Source organism: Mytilus trossulus, chromosome 6 (assembly GCF_036588685.1).
Source record: "Mytilus trossulus isolate FHL-02 chromosome 6, PNRI_Mtr1.1.1.hap1, whole genome shotgun sequence".
Taxonomy (NCBI): Eukaryota; Metazoa; Mollusca; class Bivalvia; order Mytilida; family Mytilidae; genus Mytilus; species Mytilus trossulus.
In genome coordinates this window covers 83569872-83578615 of record NC_086378.1, presented here as the reverse complement: position 1 = coordinate 83578615, position 8744 = coordinate 83569872, and positions in this window count along the sequence as shown.

The following is an 8744-nucleotide window of genomic DNA, read 5'->3' as shown; positions in this document are numbered from 1 at the left end:
TTTTTTTACAAAATTTACATCTGGATACTATCTTATGATCATAAACAAGCTTCCGTTCAAGTTTGGTACAAACTCAGGCATTTGTCAGGATAGTTTATTAAAGAAAGATATTAAAATTTTATAAACTTAAACCACAGAGTGAATGTAATGTTTCCCTGCAGAAAAACTAAGTCCATTTATAAGTAAAATACAGAAAAACTAAGTCCATTTATAAGTAAAATACAGAAAAACTAAGTCCATTTATAAGTAAAATACAGAAAAACTAAGTCCATTTATAAGTAAAATACAGAAAAAATGGAATTTTACTTTTGCAAACTTTACCTCTAGATACTATCTTATGATCATAAACAAGCTTCTGTCCAAGTTTGGTAGAAAAGCAGCAAAGGTTAAGAAGGTTATTAAAATTTCAAAAACGTTAACCACAGAGTGAATATTTGTGGACGTTGCCGATGACGACAGAATGTATGATGGCTTAGGCTTGCTTTTTCGATTTAAGTCAAAGGCTCAACAAAAAGGATCAAATTCTTCAATTGTTTTTTCCATGTTTATGTCCAATTTCAGATGATACAGTTCTGTGTGAAATACATTGCAATTAAAGTCATTATAAGTTGCTAGTTCCATACTAATGTTGTTTATATAGATGATATTTTGGCTCTCAATAATGACGACTTCAGTATGTATATTAAAGAAATTTATCCTGATGAGCTTACTTTAAATAAAGCTAATACTAACAATGACCACTGCTCTTTCCTCGATCTTGATATCTATATCACTAACGGAAAGCTGAATACTAAAATTTATGATAACAGAGATGATTTTTCATTTCCTATTGTTAATTATCCATTTTTAGATGGTGACGTTTCTCCTGTCACCATCTTACGGTGTTTATATATCTCAACTTGTATGATTCGCTTGTGTATGTAACCATGTTTTAGATTTTAACGAAAGAAATTTATGTATTACTAAAAAATTATAACACCAGGGTTTTCGATATCACAAACTAGTAAAAACATTTACTAAAATTTATCACCGGTATAAGGACATCATTCGTAAATATAGCTCAACATGCAGACTTCTTATACAATCAGGTATTTCACATCTTTTTTTTATGAAAATATTCTTTATAAAGCAAAAAGGTGTCAGTATTCACCTCAGAAACTAACCAAACCTTTGAATAGACTTATTAAGAAAAGATATAGTTACGATACTGTTGTCATGTCATTAAAGATTGCATATTTTGGCGTTAATATTGATTAACTTATAGGGTCTTTGCATCGGAACTAAACACATTTATTCAAACCAGTTGTTGGCATGACACAGGTTATGTTCTTCTCATATATGTTATGATGGTATGATACTAAACCCCTAACGGGAAGGATTGTGCCTGATATTGAAGTCTGGAGCTGGCATGTCAGTTAACTGCTAGTAGTCTGTTGTTATTTATGTATAATTGTCATTTTGTTTATTTTCTTTGGTTACATCTCCCGACATCAGACTCAGACTTCTCTTGAATTGAATTTTAAATGTACGTATTGTTATGCGTTTACTTTTCTACATTAGCTAGAGGTACACAAAAATGTATATGGGGAGGGTTGAGATCTCACAAGCATGTTTAACCCCACCGCATTTTTGCGCCTGTCCCAAGTCAGGAGCCTCTGGCCTTTGTTAGTCTTGTATTATTTCAATTTTAGTTTCTTGTGTACAATTTGGAAATTAGTATGGCGTTCATTATCACTGAACTAGTATATATTTGTTTAGAGGCCAGCTGAAGGTTGCCTCCGAGTATGGGAATTTCTCGCTACATTGAAGACCTGTTGGGGACCTTCTGCTGTTGTTTTTTTCTATGGTCGGGTTGTTGTCTCTTTGACACATTCCCCATTTCCATTCTCAATTTTATAATTTGATAGTTATTGTTATAGCTACTTTTTGCATAATTTTTTTACTGATATATTTATTTATTTTCAGAATTGAAGACATAGAAATGGATTGTGGAGATAATATAGACCAAAATGTAGAGAGCCTTATGGAAAAGCAGTTCCAGACAGAAAAATTTAACAGAAAATGTAGTTCAAGTTTGTCTGAGTTGACTAAATATGAACGGACTGATAACTGTGGAGAAGGTAGAGAATTTGACCAAGATGAGGGGAGTGACACAGATTCTGAAGATGAAACTTTCGATTATGGCGACGGAGTTGATTCAGTAACATTTGAAGCCATTAAACACATCATTCTTGATTCCATTTTAGCCACAAGAAAAATGAAGAGTAAGTCTAACGATGCAGAAACATTCTTAGCAGCATTATTGGGCATCTGCACTAAAGAACAAAGAAAAGAATTGATGAAAGTAAAAGATGACTATCATCATGATCATGTACCTTTGTCATTAGCTTGTAAGATGGGAAACCTAGAGGTTGTTAAGTTTTTAGTGGAATATTGTGAAGCAGATGTGGAAGGCTATGAGAGTAATGGGAGGCCATTGCTTTGGGCAGTAGCCAATCAGAATGAAGATATTGTCAGGTATCTACTGGACCAAAATGCTGATGCTGGAAAGAACATAGGAGCAAACTTTAATTTATTGATGTTTTCCATGAAGATCTTTACACAACCACCATTTCACACATTTGGTTATGGGGTTGATGGTTATGATGATGATGGGGATGAATCAAGTGAAGATGAAGAGGAAGATGAAAAGGAAAAAGACAAAGATGAAAACAAACATGGAGATGGACATGAAATTAAGGTGGATGAAAACTCAAATGAAATAAAATATGATGAAAATGTAAATGAAGTAAAACATAAAGAAAACCTTGAAAATAAACATCCTGGAGGTGACCTTGATAAGGAAAAACAGAAGGAAGACCATGATGATGAAAAAGAAGAAGACATAAGTGATGAAAAACTCAAGGAAAAGAATAAAGAATGTGAACAAATTCCAGTGCCATTTTTACCTAAACTTAAAATTGTTAAGATGTTGATAGATAAAGGAGCAGTAGAGAAATGTTCTGATGTTCAACTTTTTGACATATTTACAATTATGACAACATTAGAGAATAGAGATGTCATTAATTTAGGTGCACCAGAAGATCTTTACAAAGCTGTTCTTCCTTTGCTGTTAAGAAGAGTTCCTAACTTAGCAAATATAAGAAATGCACAGGGCTTGTCTTTGTTAGGTTATGAAATGTTACATAAAGAGATTCTTACAAAGTGTCCTGTTGCAAACTATATGAAGAAATATTTTAAGAAAGGAAATGGAACAGATATAAATAGTGCAAATGTACTTAAAAGTTATAGAATATCGAAATCAGAAAACCAACCAGAAACTATTGAAACGAATGTTGATACCATATTAAACTATTGCACTATTGATTCCACAACAAATGAAGTTATTTTGAGTGAGGATACAACAGTGGAATATCAGTACATACATCCAGTGGTCTATTTAGCTAGCGCTGGAAAGAGATTGATCTCAGCCTGTTTGAATAAATCACAAATCCCATTCCAAGCCAAATTTGATGCTTTAGAAGCGTCTGGGGCATACTTTGCTGCAAGGGAATATTTTAAGGATGCTATGAATTGTTGGGAGGTTGCTGACCTAATGAAGGAAGAAAAATTCAATCAAATTGGAAATGGAGGAAACAATCCAGTTATCTCACACTGGGAAAAAGATGTTATTTGTAAAGACATGAACCGTGTGGCTGTAAACTTACTCAACCCAATGGAAGGTATGCCTCATATACATATGGACTTAGTTTATGCTGATATGTCAGAAACTGCTCTGGCTGTTGCTATACAGGTGACTGCCAGCCATGAAAAGTGGGTCAAGTGTGGGTCAGTGCCAAAATTATCTGTCAGTCCACCTGAAACATCCTTCAAATTTCATCTGGATAACCTCCTTCGTCAAAAGGAAACAGCAAAATTAAAAGCAGAAACTGCTAAGCCAGATGGAAAAATTGAAGACATCAAAGAAGTCAAAACAGGAGACAAAGAGTCTGCTGCAGGAGATAAACAATTTGAATTAGAAGATAAACAATCTGTTACAGACACCAAAGAATCTGATACAAAGGATGATCGATCTGGTACAAATGTTGAAGATGAGCTCACTGATGATTATGATGAGGAAGATGAAGAATGGGAAACAGATGAAGACGATGAGGATGAGGATGATGATGATGAAGTATCTACAACATCTGAAGAAGAACGTGACACACGTATAGCATTACTGTTGAAGTCTGCATTAATTCATGAGAGACTGATGGGTTATGGTAGTTTTGAGACATTGAAGTCAATACAAGCATTAGCTAATGAATATGAAAATGAAGACTTTATTCAAGAGTGGGTAACTTTAGTGGTCTACAGCTTTCCATACTTTATTAAACATATTTCACAGGAGGAACGCTTTATGATGAGGCACATATTAAAAACAGATACGCTGAAGAAATTTATAAAAGATTTGACAAATTTGTTTTTTACGATATTGGTTGATGAAGAATACGATATGCTATCATTTGATTTGATGATGGCAGTTTTTAAATGTTTCTTCTTGAACTGCCTAGCTACACCAAAGAGACAAAGATATTTCAGTGATATGGCTCCACTGTTGTTGGCAATCAAAGTTTTAAACAGATATGAGAAGTCAGAGGAAGAGAAATGTAGGTTTTTGGGCTTCATGAAGAGAGTTATTACGGATGACCTTAGAAACTGCTATGGACAAGGTCTGCTTCATTATGCTTCACCAGTTATACCTGAAAACATCAGAGAAGGAAAGATAGGTGAAGATTTGGAGGATGTACTCATAGGATCAACAGAATTAGTGGAGATTTTGTTATCTGTGGGATCTGACCCAAACTCTGTTGATGATTTTGGAATGACACCACTTCATACCTGTTTCCGTGTTATTTCTTTCGAAGCAACTAAATTAAAGAGTAGCAGATTAGACGATCGGTTTGCAATTATCAATTCTCTTATAAAGTCAGGGGCTCATCCAGATTGTTTGGATGCTAGAGATAAAACACCAATCTTCTATTCAGAATCATCCTCTACTCCTATGTGTCCTGTGGGAAACCGATCTCTACAGTGCTTAGCTTCTGCTGTCATTTTGGACAATTGTATACCATATGAAGGACATCTGCCATCAGATTTGTTTCCATTTTTGGATTTACACAGGAAAAAGGGCAAGTCTAAATCCAAATCGAAATTTCTACAGGAGCTTAAACGACCAACTCCCTCAAGAAATTACTGGGTTATATAACTTCTACGGGTCAATGCTTTTTTGACATATGGCAGCTGAAAATTTATCTTCATACATATTTAAAGATTTAATGTTTTGCTCATTGTAGCAGGAATAATCTTAAAAGACTTTAATACATTTTAACAACTGTGGTGATTTTTGTGAAAATTCTATATGATGTCATATAATTAAATACCTGAAATATGCATGTAGAAGTACCCCAACAGCTCAAACATGCAGGCTAACAATCATAAAGGGGATTAACTCTTGAAAATCTTCTTCATCTTTTATTGAACATTAATAGAAAAAAGACATACAGGATAAAAAATTTCAGATCAGATTATTTTATTCAAAATGTTCAAATATTTTCATTGAACAGGTTGATATCAATTTTAAGTGTTCAATAAATACGAGACAAGAATTCAAGTGTCAATATTAGAATGACATTATATTTTTTTGCCATGAAGTAAAAAGTTATGTTACAATTTGAACAATTAAATCACATATTTATATTAATTATTGAAATGGTAGTGAATAATCAAACAATTAACTATATAGTAAATATTGATCATGTTGAAATTGACCTATTTGAACTTATTTTTTTAATTAATAATCACCTGAACATGGCCATATTATTTTTTCATCAGTCTCAGAATATAAAATCACTTGAACAAATGACTTCTTTCGATTTCAAGGTTGAAAGGCAACCATATCTCTGTAACAACATATTAGACTGATCTGCTTGATCAGGCTTTATGAAACTAAGTATAAATAATCACAATAGAGAAAGGGGACACAATAGGTATAGATTTTAAAAATTCAAACTAATGTTATGAATTTAAGACACAATATATAAAGTGATCATGTTTTAAAACTATTGCTTATGAATTAATCAGCTACACAATTAACAGTTTTGTTTCAGTTGAATTTGTTAAATATGTTTGTTGTTTTGTTACAAAGTTTAAAGACATTTCTCTTTATTGTTGGTTGATATTCCTTCCATAAAAAAATTATGGATATTTACAATGTGATTTAAAAAAAACCCATCTTGCATTAAATGGCGTTGATACATGTACATGTAGCTCTACAATTTTCTGCTTTGAAAAATAGATTTCCTATAGTTGACATTTGTCATAATTTTATTTTGAAAAGGAAGAAATTTGGAATTTTTCTTTAATAGAGAAATTTATAAACCTCACGCAGAGGTAAACAAAATTAGATAGAAAAATTGATCGTATGGGAAAATTTTATAAATCATCAGGTACAGTAATTAGGGGTACAGGGTGAGCAGACTTTTTACCCAATCTTATTGTTAAAATCAAATTTTTTATTCAGGTTTAAGCAGTGAATAGCTTAATTTTTCCAACAAAGTGTATAAAAAAGGCGAGATAATTCATCAATGTTTAATATTGATAATATTGGAGAGAAAATAAAACAATCTGCTATAAATATATTGTGTGTAATTAACTACCTCACCTGAAACAATCTACATGTTAATAAAATATTTATAATGATGATTTATATTATTGTTTAAATTGTTTTTTTTTCATTTGTATAGAATTTATTGAAATTGATGGAAAGAAATTCTACAATATTTTTTTTAATCATTATATCTGTATGAAATATCATGAAGTGAAAACTGTGAAAATCTTTAATTGTTGATAATTAAATGGTTGGCAAAAGAATAAACTTACAATTTCAAGCCTCATCTTTAAATTTGACATTTTGAAGTTGGTTATAACAGTTGCTGTAGACAGGGGACTATTGGAGAATTAATTATGAGTGTGAGGTTTTTGTTTTGCCTGTGACAGAGTAAACCCAATAAAGCTTCATATTTCAGAAGATGTAGACCTGTATGCTTGATACCTTGAATGCAAATGCCTTATGTTACTAAGTTTAGTCTGTCATATGACCTTTGCCTTTGACCTCATTTTCATGGTTCAGCAACTGTTTGAAACAAATGTTATTTATTTGGTATATGGCATTATTACAAGGTCTAGAATTCCATCCGACTATGTACACCTGACCTTGATCTCATTTCATTGATCAGTTATCCAGGATATTTTTTTGTGGTTGGGTTCATATTTCAGAAACTACAAGTAACAGATCAACTACATTTGATCTATGTAATTATTGTAAAGTGTTCATTGTCAGATTGGTAGGTCTTTGAGTGAACCTCATGTTCTTGGTTCATTTGTCAGTGTTAAGTTTTTGTAGTTTGGTCTATTTCTCAGATACTATAAACTGTAGACTTTATTTGGTTTATGGAATGGTTGTAAGGGTGTACATGTTTAGTAGGTTTTATCAAACCTTGGCTTGACCTCATTTTCATGATTTTAGTCAATATTAAAATGTTCATTGTCACTGACTCACTCTGATATTGTAAACCATAGGTCAAACTATATTTGGTGTTTGGAATGGTTGCTTGGTGAACATGTTGTCTGGCAGGGTACATCTGACCTTGACATCATTTTAACGATTCGTTGATCAATGTAATGTGTACATGTTGTCTAGCAGGGTTCATCTAAACCTTCACCTAATTTACATGGATCATTAATAGTATTAAGTGTATGTGATACTTGTACTGTAAAACCTAAATATTACACACTATGAGATTCAATTAAATCATAAGTAAAGCAGGTGAGACATTTCAGCTTATGTACTCTTGTCGACCACTTTCCACTTAGTGAGCAGAGCAAATAGTTCACTCATGTCTGCCATTCAGCCGGGAACACCAATGGTCTTACAATAGTCATTTTTTGCGAGCCTTTATAACTTGCTGTTTGTTGTGAGCCAATTCTTCCTATTGAAGACAGCCTTGGTTGCCTAAGTCTAAGAAGTTACTACTGTAATTGCCAGTCAACACAGGTTGTGAGTTTGAAACTTGTTCTCAAGCAGGTGCACTTGACTCCAATCTTACTTGACTAGGATTGTCAGTTTTCCTATCACAGGTCGGTGGTTTTCTCCGTCACTACCACTTCCTCCACCAATAAAAGCTGGCAGCCACGAAATAGCGTAAATGTTGTGCTTAAAAGTGGTGTTAAAGACACAAAAAAAAGTACAAAATCGAATAGTGTGGAAGAATACTTTGACCTATAATGGTTTAATTTTACAAATTGTTTGACTTGGATGGAGAGTTGTTTCATTGGCACTCATACAACATCTTCTTGTACATGTATATAAAAAAAAAATAGAAAATCATTTTATAAATTAACCATGTTTGTTTGAGGAAGACTTGAACAAAAAATATGAAAAGCAGGTTGAACATTAGTAAATTTATTAAATATTTCATACATAAAATGTAAAATAAATACATTGGTCAGATATAACAGATAGAACATCACAACATTTCGTGAAAATGGACGGATTAAAGTAAAACTGAAAATACTGTTAGTTCAATCTATTTCTTACAAATTAGCAAGTGGACTTTTTTAAGTCTAGGGTCTTAGAAGATAAGATCAGAATTCGTTTTTATTAAGTTTTTCAAACATCAAAATCTGAATTGCATAATGTTAAG